This window comes from Aquila chrysaetos, chromosome 5 (assembly GCF_900496995.4).
Source record: "Aquila chrysaetos chrysaetos chromosome 5, bAquChr1.4, whole genome shotgun sequence".
NCBI lineage: Eukaryota > Metazoa > Chordata > Aves > Accipitriformes > Accipitridae > Aquila > Aquila chrysaetos.
In genome coordinates this window covers 62,915,749-62,924,838 of record NC_044008.1, presented here as the reverse complement: position 1 = coordinate 62,924,838, position 9,090 = coordinate 62,915,749, and the positions used below count along the sequence as shown (strand labels likewise).

Sequence of the window (9,090 nt, the reverse complement as noted above, 5' to 3'; positions counted from 1 at the left end):
ACACCAATTTCTCTCTCCATACAATGACTCTGAGCCCTACAGAAATTCAGTGTCTGAAAGGAGGACCAGGATTAGGAGATAGGAAGGCTACCAAAATAGTCACTAGTTGCCTCCAAATGTCAAGTCAGTGCTCACTGGTGGCCACAAAAGGCAAACAGAGTATCAGGAATTATCAGGATCAACTGGGAGCAAAACAGAAATCATTGTACCAGGCTCACAAACCACCTGCTATCTGAAGTTTTGGCCTGTGCAATTAGGAAGGGTACAGAGAAAGATGACAAAATTGGTGGGAGCACTGGAGAGACAAGCTGTCCAGACTATGATCTTTCACTTTGGGAAAGGAACAACAAATTGGGAAGATGATTTGCTTACATAATATTATAAATAGTACGGAAAAAGTGAAATTGGATTTTCACCAAGCACCCAACGTGCACTCATGCACAAAATACCAGACAGACCTTTGCTCTAGGCTGATATGGCTGGCTGCTTATTCTCAAATTCATGAGACTATCTCTGCATGATGCTTTTTATCTGCTCTGGCTTTCTCACAGCTGAGCAAGCTTTACAGATCCTTATTATTTTCAGCCAGGAGATGGATGCACAGCTGCTGTTTCATATCCTCTCAAAAGGGCTGAGGTTAAGTTTTGTATGGCAGCTGGAAAAGCAAATTATTTGGAAGCAAAATTCTCTGAAGACCTGGGGAAAGGGAAAGAAGGGAGTAAAACAAAACCCTACTGTTTAAGAAAAGCCTGCTGTAGTCAGCAGTGTTCAGAAGCAGGGGATAATAATCACATAATGATCACAGCAAAATGTCTTTGTCTATGCCAGAGCTCTGCACGACCACATTACCACTGCAGGAAGGCATACTGGAGCAGTGGGTAGTGCTAAATAGCTGCTCCCAGAAACCACAGCCACAGCTTTTCTCCACCTATCCCACCAGCTGCAAGCCTGGAGAGTCAGCAATCTTCTTACACTTACCTGTTCAAGCTCAGCCACTTCCACCTCCCTCTGCAGGAACAGGCTGGTTCCAATGCCTGGCATCAAAATTGCTAAAAAACCCCTTTTATCAAGTGCTGCTTATCAGATAACAGGTAGCAATGCAAGGGAGAAGATAGCTTGAAACAGCATCAGACTGTCTTTAATCAGGAAGCATCCTAGTGCTATAGCACCTATCTGAGGGAGTTTTGTCAAGCAAAAGAAAAGAAAGTGAAATTGCTGTTTGTTCTGAATGGGTTTGCTGTGCAACCAGTTTCTTTTGTACTAGTGACAAGGCAGGATGATTTTCCTCTGGAGATTTTGAGGGAATATATGCTAATTCCTCTGAAAATAAGTAACATCATAGAATCATGGAGTAAAATTTAACCTTGGCTGCAGTGAATTCCAGTACAGAAAGGTAGCTGTGTTGGTGAGCTCCCATCTAAGCCTTTGAAGGAACACAGCATCAAAGTCACCATCACACAGTTCATGCTTTCACAATAGCATTGGGTACCTTTGCTGCTCTCATTACATTCCTTTGACCATGCAGCTACCCTAAAGCAGCCACACCATGGATTTCACAGACATTTTGAGGTGGTGTGTTCAAGTCAGGTGGGCACCCAGTTATAGAATCATAGAATGGTTTGCGTTGGAAGGGACCTTAAAGATCATTGAGTTCCAAGCCCCCTGCCATGGGCAGGGACACCTTCCACCAGCCCAGGTTGCTCAAAGCCCCATCCAACCTGGCCTTGAACACTTCCAGGGATGGGGCAACTACAACCTCTCTGGGCAACCTGTTCCAGTGCCTCACCACCCTCACAGTGAAGAACTTCATCCTTACATCTAACCTAAATCTACCCTCTTTCAGTTTAAAGCCATTACCCCTTGTCCTATCACTATACACCCTTGTAAAAAGTCCCTCTCCAGCTTTCTTGTAGGCCCCCGTTACGTACTGGAAGGCTGCTATAAGGTGTCCCCAGAGCCTTCTCTTATCCAGGCTGAACAACCCCAACTCTCTCAGCCTGTCTTCATAGGAGAGCTGCTCCAGCAGACCGCAGATGGACAAAACCCTTTGAATTTCTCAGGTAATATTTGGTTGTAATAAATGAGAGGAACCTAACTTCAGAAGCATATCCAAACAAAGCTGCTTGTCACTGAGTCTGTCACCTGTGTGACATAGTGTTTAGAGACAGTTGGTAACACATCAAACATTGATGTGTACATAAACACTGAACAGATGTATATAAATTCTATGTTATGGAATATTAACAGTGACTGTAAATACAGTGACTGCTGGAGACTAGTCACCTAGCAAGCTGATGAGGCTGAAGCAGGGCGGAGTAATCACCAGTAATTACCTACCACATGCAGGGTTGACTTCATTTCACCTTAGCTCTGACGTGTGCTCAGAGGAGTAGCACATCCATGCAGACATTCCTGGTCCCTTCGGTAGTCCTGAGCACCTCCCAATTCCTGGTTGGGGTGTCAGGGAGCCTGAACACCTGAGGAGGAGCAGCTGAAGTGACCTGTCCCCAGGCACAGGAGACACTGCTATTTGAGTAGGCACCTGAGCCTGCTCTCCAGGCCATCGACCCACAGGAGGAGGTTTCCTACTGGAGCAGAAGCTGAGCAGTTCTGAGCTCCTCCAGCCTCCCAGAGCTCACTAGCACGGTGTGCAAGGGAATCCCTGTTAAAGGGGATGTCTGCTGTATCCTGTGAATATTACAGGCTCCATGCAGGAGGACAAGTAAGTCACTGAGTCCTGAGAAGGGCAAAGGCTTCTTAGACTTCATATAGAGATAGTGGGAATGTGCTTGTGCTTCTGTCTCCCATTATTGGCAGTGACACAGAAAATGCATTGCTGTTTTCAGTACGGTTTCCTACGTGTGCCTTATTTAGTTTTGCTCTAGTCACATGACTTTTTTCACCAACTTGAGGTGGTTTGTGCTCTAGCAGGCTTCACCACATGGGTAGGACATCACGTGGAGGGTGGGTATCTGGGGAGATTGGGATGATGAGAAATGTCTCAGGTGTGAGAGTCTACATGTTCCTTTGATCTCACCCAGTATAGCCATTCACAGAATCACAGAATGGTTTGGGTTGGAAGGGACCTTTAAAGATCATGTAGTCCAACACCTCTGCCACTGGCAGGGACATCATGTAATCTTATTTCCTTCAATGTTATGTTATGGTCAGAAATAACACACAGTGGTGATGTTAGCTGCTGTTCACTATATCATGCACATATTTTCTGACAACTGGTACCTAGTGGCTCAGGATGAAAAAGGTTTGTACCGGATCCCTAAATTCCTGTAATGATGCCAGGGAAATGCTTACCAGCATACAGTTACCACCGTGAATGTGTCCAGCCTGTGATAACAAGAGGACCCTCCTGTACTCTGCCTGCCCTGTTGCTCCTCACCTGATGGAACTTCTTTCTGATGTGATGTGATGCACCTTGCTGCCCCAGTGAGCTCCACAGTTCTCTGACTCTGCCTACATGTCACGTGGTTCTTCAAGGACTGAAAGCTACCAAAACCTACTGCTGCTGAGGACATTTCCAGATGACATACTTCAGAAGCGGTATTCCGGAACTGGTGTTCTGGAGGGATATGCTTTGACAGGTTGCATGGAATTAACTGTCTCCAACAATGCAGTGAGAGCAAAGATTCATGCCCAGTGGTCCACTCGAGAAAAGCTGTTTTTCAGGACTCCAGGAAAATTTCTGTTTCTTAGCACAAGACATGAACCTGCAGATACCTTCTCTGCTTAGGTTTGAGCAATTGTCTACTTTGGATGGATAGAGGAAACCTCTACATTAAAGCCACAGACATGCTGTTGCAAAGGAACATCTGGAGGTCTTTAGTTCAGTCTCCCACTTCAAGCAGATCTATTGCCAATGTTGGTCAAATCAGTCATGGCTTTGATTAGCCAAGCTTTTTGGACAGAGGCTTCACAACATCTCTGGGTAGCCTGTGCCATTTACGCATTACCCAATAGTAAAAAATTTTCCTAATGTCTAACTGGAGACTTTCAAGCAACAATCTGTGGTCATTGCTCCTTGTTACATTGTCTGCTACTCATGAAAAAAGCTTGGCACATCATTGTCTTTGTAACTGCCCCTCATGTACATTAGGCCTTTTTTCCTCAGACTAAACATGCCCTCAAACTCTTTTCATAGCACAAGCTTTCCAGACCCTTGCCCATCTTGCTAGCCTTCTGCTGGACCCTCTCCCATTAGTTCACATCCTTTTTGAACTGGGGAGCCTAAACCTGGACAAACCGTTTCAGATGAGGACTCACCACTGTCAAGAAAAAGGGATAATAGCTTCCTACAATCAGCTGACCACAATTCTAACACCACTTGGTACTTGGCTCATCCTGTTTACAGTGAGAGCACTCATATTTATATCCACCATAACCCCAAAGTCCTTCCTCTTGAAGGGCAGTCTGTTCTAGGTAGAGGAGCAGAGGGCCTGAGAGTAGTTCCCAGGGTGAAAGACTGGGCATCACCAGACTACAGTAAATGATTCCTTTTCCTACTGCTAAACCTCCTGCCATGCAGGTACATTCTCTTGTTTCCAGTTCATGAGCTTGACAACCCTGAACATGCATGAGAGGGAGGTTCTCACTAGCCAGCATACAGCAGTCTGTAAGCACTTCCACTTCCCCTCTCCAGTCCGGCTGTGCTGCCTAGCTAAAAAATACCTTCTTACTCCTTGTCTCTCAACTAACCACAGGGACCAAGAGAAGAAAATATGCATCTTAAGGGCTGGCAGAAAGGGAGGCAGCTGCCTGATCTCTGTCTCAAGGAGGATCTATTTTCAGCACGACTGAATCCTTTCTCCTCCATGGGGAATGTGTGCCTTGCTGACACCACATCGCCGTGCAGGACAGTCTGTATCCAGAGATGGCTTTCAGTCTGCCTCTTCTCTTTTAGCTGTGCCGTGGTTTCCTTCTGGTCCCAGTGGAGTCCAGCCCTGCAGTGATGGAAATAGGATTGGCAGAACATTAATGTCTTGCAGGAAACATTTCTTCTTTTTGCCTTGAGGCACCTGCACTTCTTTCAACAGATCCCTTCCTGGACAGATTTCTCCTTGGCTGTGCCTGGATACAGGAAACAGGACAGAGTTTTCCCTGATATAACTCACTGGGATCTACAGAGTTAAACTACAGTGAAACCTGGATCATCTACTTCAGATAAGAGACTGCTTCTTTGTAAGAAGCTTTGTAAGAAGGCATTATGCCAGTGTCATATGATATCTGGGTGGGATAGATGAGATTTATAAATTAAAACAAATCCAAAGCAGGTGCTCAGTAGCTTAGAATCCTTTTCAGGGATGCTTATGCCAGCTGACCAAACATTTCACTTTTGTTTTTGTGAGCTTTATGTCATACACTAAAACACTGAACACTGAGTTATTCTCCCAACCTTTTTTGCACTTTCTTCTGCCTCCTCTTCTAGCCTCCACAAACTTAGTCCAATTGTCAGGTGTCTTTCCGCTGTAGACATTCACTGAGAGTTCATATACTACCCATGTTCATAACACATGCTGTTACAGCTGCCATCGCTTTAGCTCATAATTTCCTTTCAAAAAGATATTTTAAAAACATCTGCTGAAAACACTGAATGAGAAGTTCTTATTTTCCATGTTTTATTTAGTTAATGCAAAAGGGGAAAAAAAAGAGTTTGATCCAAATTTAGAGTTTTCAAATGAAAGTAGTCAATGTTTTAACATTTTATCTTCTTGTTCTGACTGTCCGAAAGAGTTTTTCTACTGATGGTTCTTCCAGAGGGGTTGCTAGAGTAGCCTTGATATTCAGTTTGAATGGCACTGGGCTGTTTAATGCTGAATTCAGTCAGGCCCCTTCACCCCTGCTGGTCTAAGCCACCAGGATTATTTTTGTATTACAGTGCAGCTGACAGAAAAGTAAGCAGACACACTTGGTGTCATCTATAACTGCTGCTTCATGGTGGAGGTAGTATTATTTAATGTAAAGTATGTAAGTCTTAGCTGAACTCAGTATATAAATTGTTCTTAGCATGGGGGCCACATCTCCATATACAACATTCTGGAGAATTTGGCTAGATTTCAGTAATCCTTCAGACTCTTGAATGATTAATACCAAGCACCTTTCAGGGATTTCACTCCAAGATACCAAGCAAACCCCGCATACCCATAGTCACATGGTGCTAACTTTGGGGTTTATACTGGTTCTGAGGTACTAATACTAGAGCTATTAATGTAGACATAGGTCAATACTTCTGATGGGCACAGAAATTCAAATTAGGGATCCACAGTAACAATAGTTTCTTCTTCTCTGAAATTAAGCCAGCATATATATTCACACCGTGGATTTGCATATGCCCACAGAAACCTTCAGCCAAAGTAGGACCTCCTCCAACACTTGATACAGGGTTAGGTGGGACAGTATGTCCTGCAGCCCCTCTACACCCTGGGCAATCAGGCAGCATTCCCAGTCTTTCTTGTAGCATGTGACTGACCGCAGTTTTCTGAGTTCTCTTGTGTAAATCCTGTATCATTCCTCTGTATGCAAGGCTGCTTTCCCTCCTAAGGAGGTGACCACAGACATAGCATGCCTGGACTGTCAGAGTCCAAGGACTGCAGTCTAAGACCAAGGAGAACAGATTGGCAGAAAGTTTCTTCCCTGTTGACTCTGGGGACAGGGAACCTGCTCCTTGCCATTTTAGTGAAATAGCTCTATAGCTGCTATTTCTTTGTGTCAAGGAATGTGGTGATACTTTCTGGTGATAGGAAAGCTGCCAGATTCACACCTTCAAGATAATGATGCTAGTTATTCTACTGACTGGGGCTGCAAGCTCCTACCCCTCAACCTTCAGAATGCCTATTTCCATGTGCCTGTTATAGCCCCATATTGAGAACAGCCTCAGTCAGAGTGGGCCAGAACCACTATTAGAACTGGATCCTGCTGGCTGGTAGTCCTACTGTCCAGATTCTCCTTGAAGGACCAAGCAGAGACCAGCTTCAGTGAACTGGATAGTCCAATATTTGAGCTAGTGAAGGCCAAGTCCCTGAAGTAGATGGCAAATGGTTTGGTCTCTAAGCCGGCATATGTATTCTTGCCTCTGTGGACATTCTATTGAACCTACAGACATCTCACCCTGTTTGTATGCAAAGGATAGAGTTTACTGGGGGAATGTAGAGGTGCCTGTGCACTTTAGTTGCTTTGCTTTAATGTCACAAAGGGTCTTTAGATGGAAGTTCACACATGATTTAGATAACTCAATTAGCAATACTGGTAAACGTGGCAGTAAAACTCGAAGTCTTTGGGATTCTGCAATTTCTAGGGCCCATTTAACATAAAGCATTTTCTATGTTGAGGGTAGTGTGCAACTGAGTACTGGTTAGGCAAAACCCAGAGGTCAATACTGGGTCCAATAGTGCAAAGGAAGTGCAAAGCCCTGCACATGGGGAGGAGCAACCCCATGCACCAGTATATGCTGGGTGCTGACCATCTGGAAAGCAGCTTTGCAAAAAAGCACCTGGGGGTCCAGATGGACACCAAGTTGAACATGAGCCAGCAATGTGCCCTTGCCGCAAAGAAGGTGAACGGTGTCCTGGGCTGCATTAGAAGTGTTTCCAGCAGGTCGAGGGAGGTGATCCTTCCCCTTGACTCAGCACTGGTAAGGCCACACCTGGAGTACTTGTTCAGTTATGGGTTCCCCAGTACAAGAGAGACATGGTCATACTGGAGAGAGTCCAGCAAAGGGCCACTAAGATGACTGAGGGACTGGAGCATCTCTCCTATGAGGAAAGGCTGAGAGAGCTGGAACTGAGGGAGCCTGGAGAAGAGAAGGCTCAGTGGGATCTCATCAATGTACATAAATACCTGAAGGGAGAGTGCGAAGAGGATGGAGCCAGGCTCTTTTCAGTGGTGTCCAGTGACAGGACCAGAGGCAATGGGCACAAACTGAAACACAGGAGGTTCCCTCTGAAAATCAGGAAACACTTTTTCACTGTGAGGGTGACTGAACACTGGCACAGGTTTCCCGGAGCTGTTGTGAAGTGTCTGTCCCTGGAGATATTCAAAAGCCATCTGGATAAAAGTCTCTCCTTCATTGCTATGCCCTGCTTCACAACCCTTTTCTGAAATTTGGACCATTTTAAAAAAAGACTAGGTTTCTAACACTGGCTTATGGGGACATACTGGCCTTCAATCCCCAAAACACTGCTGAGTGACTGTTCACACCTGGAGACACCTCAACTTACTGGCCTCTTCCCTTTCAAACTAGACATTCCCTCGGCTGACTGCATGCCCAGAGCTGCCTGGCCACGTGCCTCACTCCTGCCTGTTACACAGCTGGGTCCACATCCTAGACAACACAACAGCAAAAACACAGGAGAGGTCTACTGAGAAGACTGGCTTTGTCATCGGCCACTGGGAAGTCAAAGATTTTCAGTCTCCAAAGTCAGGTGATCTAGCCCAGCCCCCTCAGCTAGATTCCTCATATAGCCCCTGGCACATCTTGAGGGCACTTTGTCCTAGCCTGACAGCACTGCATAAGGCTTGCTACCTACTGCTGAGAGCAGGGTCCCACAGAAAAGTAACAGCAGCTATTTAATACTTAACCTGCTGCTGCCAGAGGATGCTGCCTTTACAGTGCAGATATTACAGCTTCCCTGGGAATGGGAGACCAGAGCTCCCTCCCCAGCCTGAGGGGAGAAAGCCCCCAGCTGTCACATCCTGGGAGAGGCCTCAGCCATCCCTTGCTCTTCTTGCATGGTCTTCTTAACCCCGGGCTCTGAGCTGCCAAGACCTTTCTGTCCCCTCCTCAGCCGGGACCGATAGCCACTGGGCTGCTGGACACCACGTGGCACCCCAGCACGCCGGGGACTCAGCTGCAAGAGCCCCTCAGAGCAATGTCTGCTGGCCCCACGCTGGGGAGCACAGTTGCGCTCTGGGTCCTGCTGGAGGGAGGTGTCCCCGCCAGCACCCCTTGGTGCCTGGTCCCCAGAGAGGCAGGACTTCAGATGCACCCCTGCGCTCACCATTTCCCACTGGCTGGCTCTGGGCTCCTCCTGGGCAAGGTGCAGAGTGTTTCCATCAGCCTTCCCATGTCCTGAGCATGGA

The 9,090-nt window shown here is 46.3% G+C and overlaps 1 long non-coding RNA gene across 8 annotated transcripts in view; it reads right to left on the bottom strand.

Moving 5' to 3' along the window:
• Positions 1–2,213: 2,213 nt before the first annotated feature.
• The window catches only part of LOC115342344, a 78,228-nt gene continuing 71,351 nt past the window's right edge, over positions 2,214–9,090 (bottom strand). For all 8 annotated transcript variants that reach the window (XR_003923727.2, XR_003923728.2, XR_003923726.2 and 5 more), the window contains one exon: positions 2,214–4,955. This is a non-coding gene — a long non-coding RNA (uncharacterized LOC115342344). The remainder of the gene's footprint in view (positions 4,956–9,090) is intronic.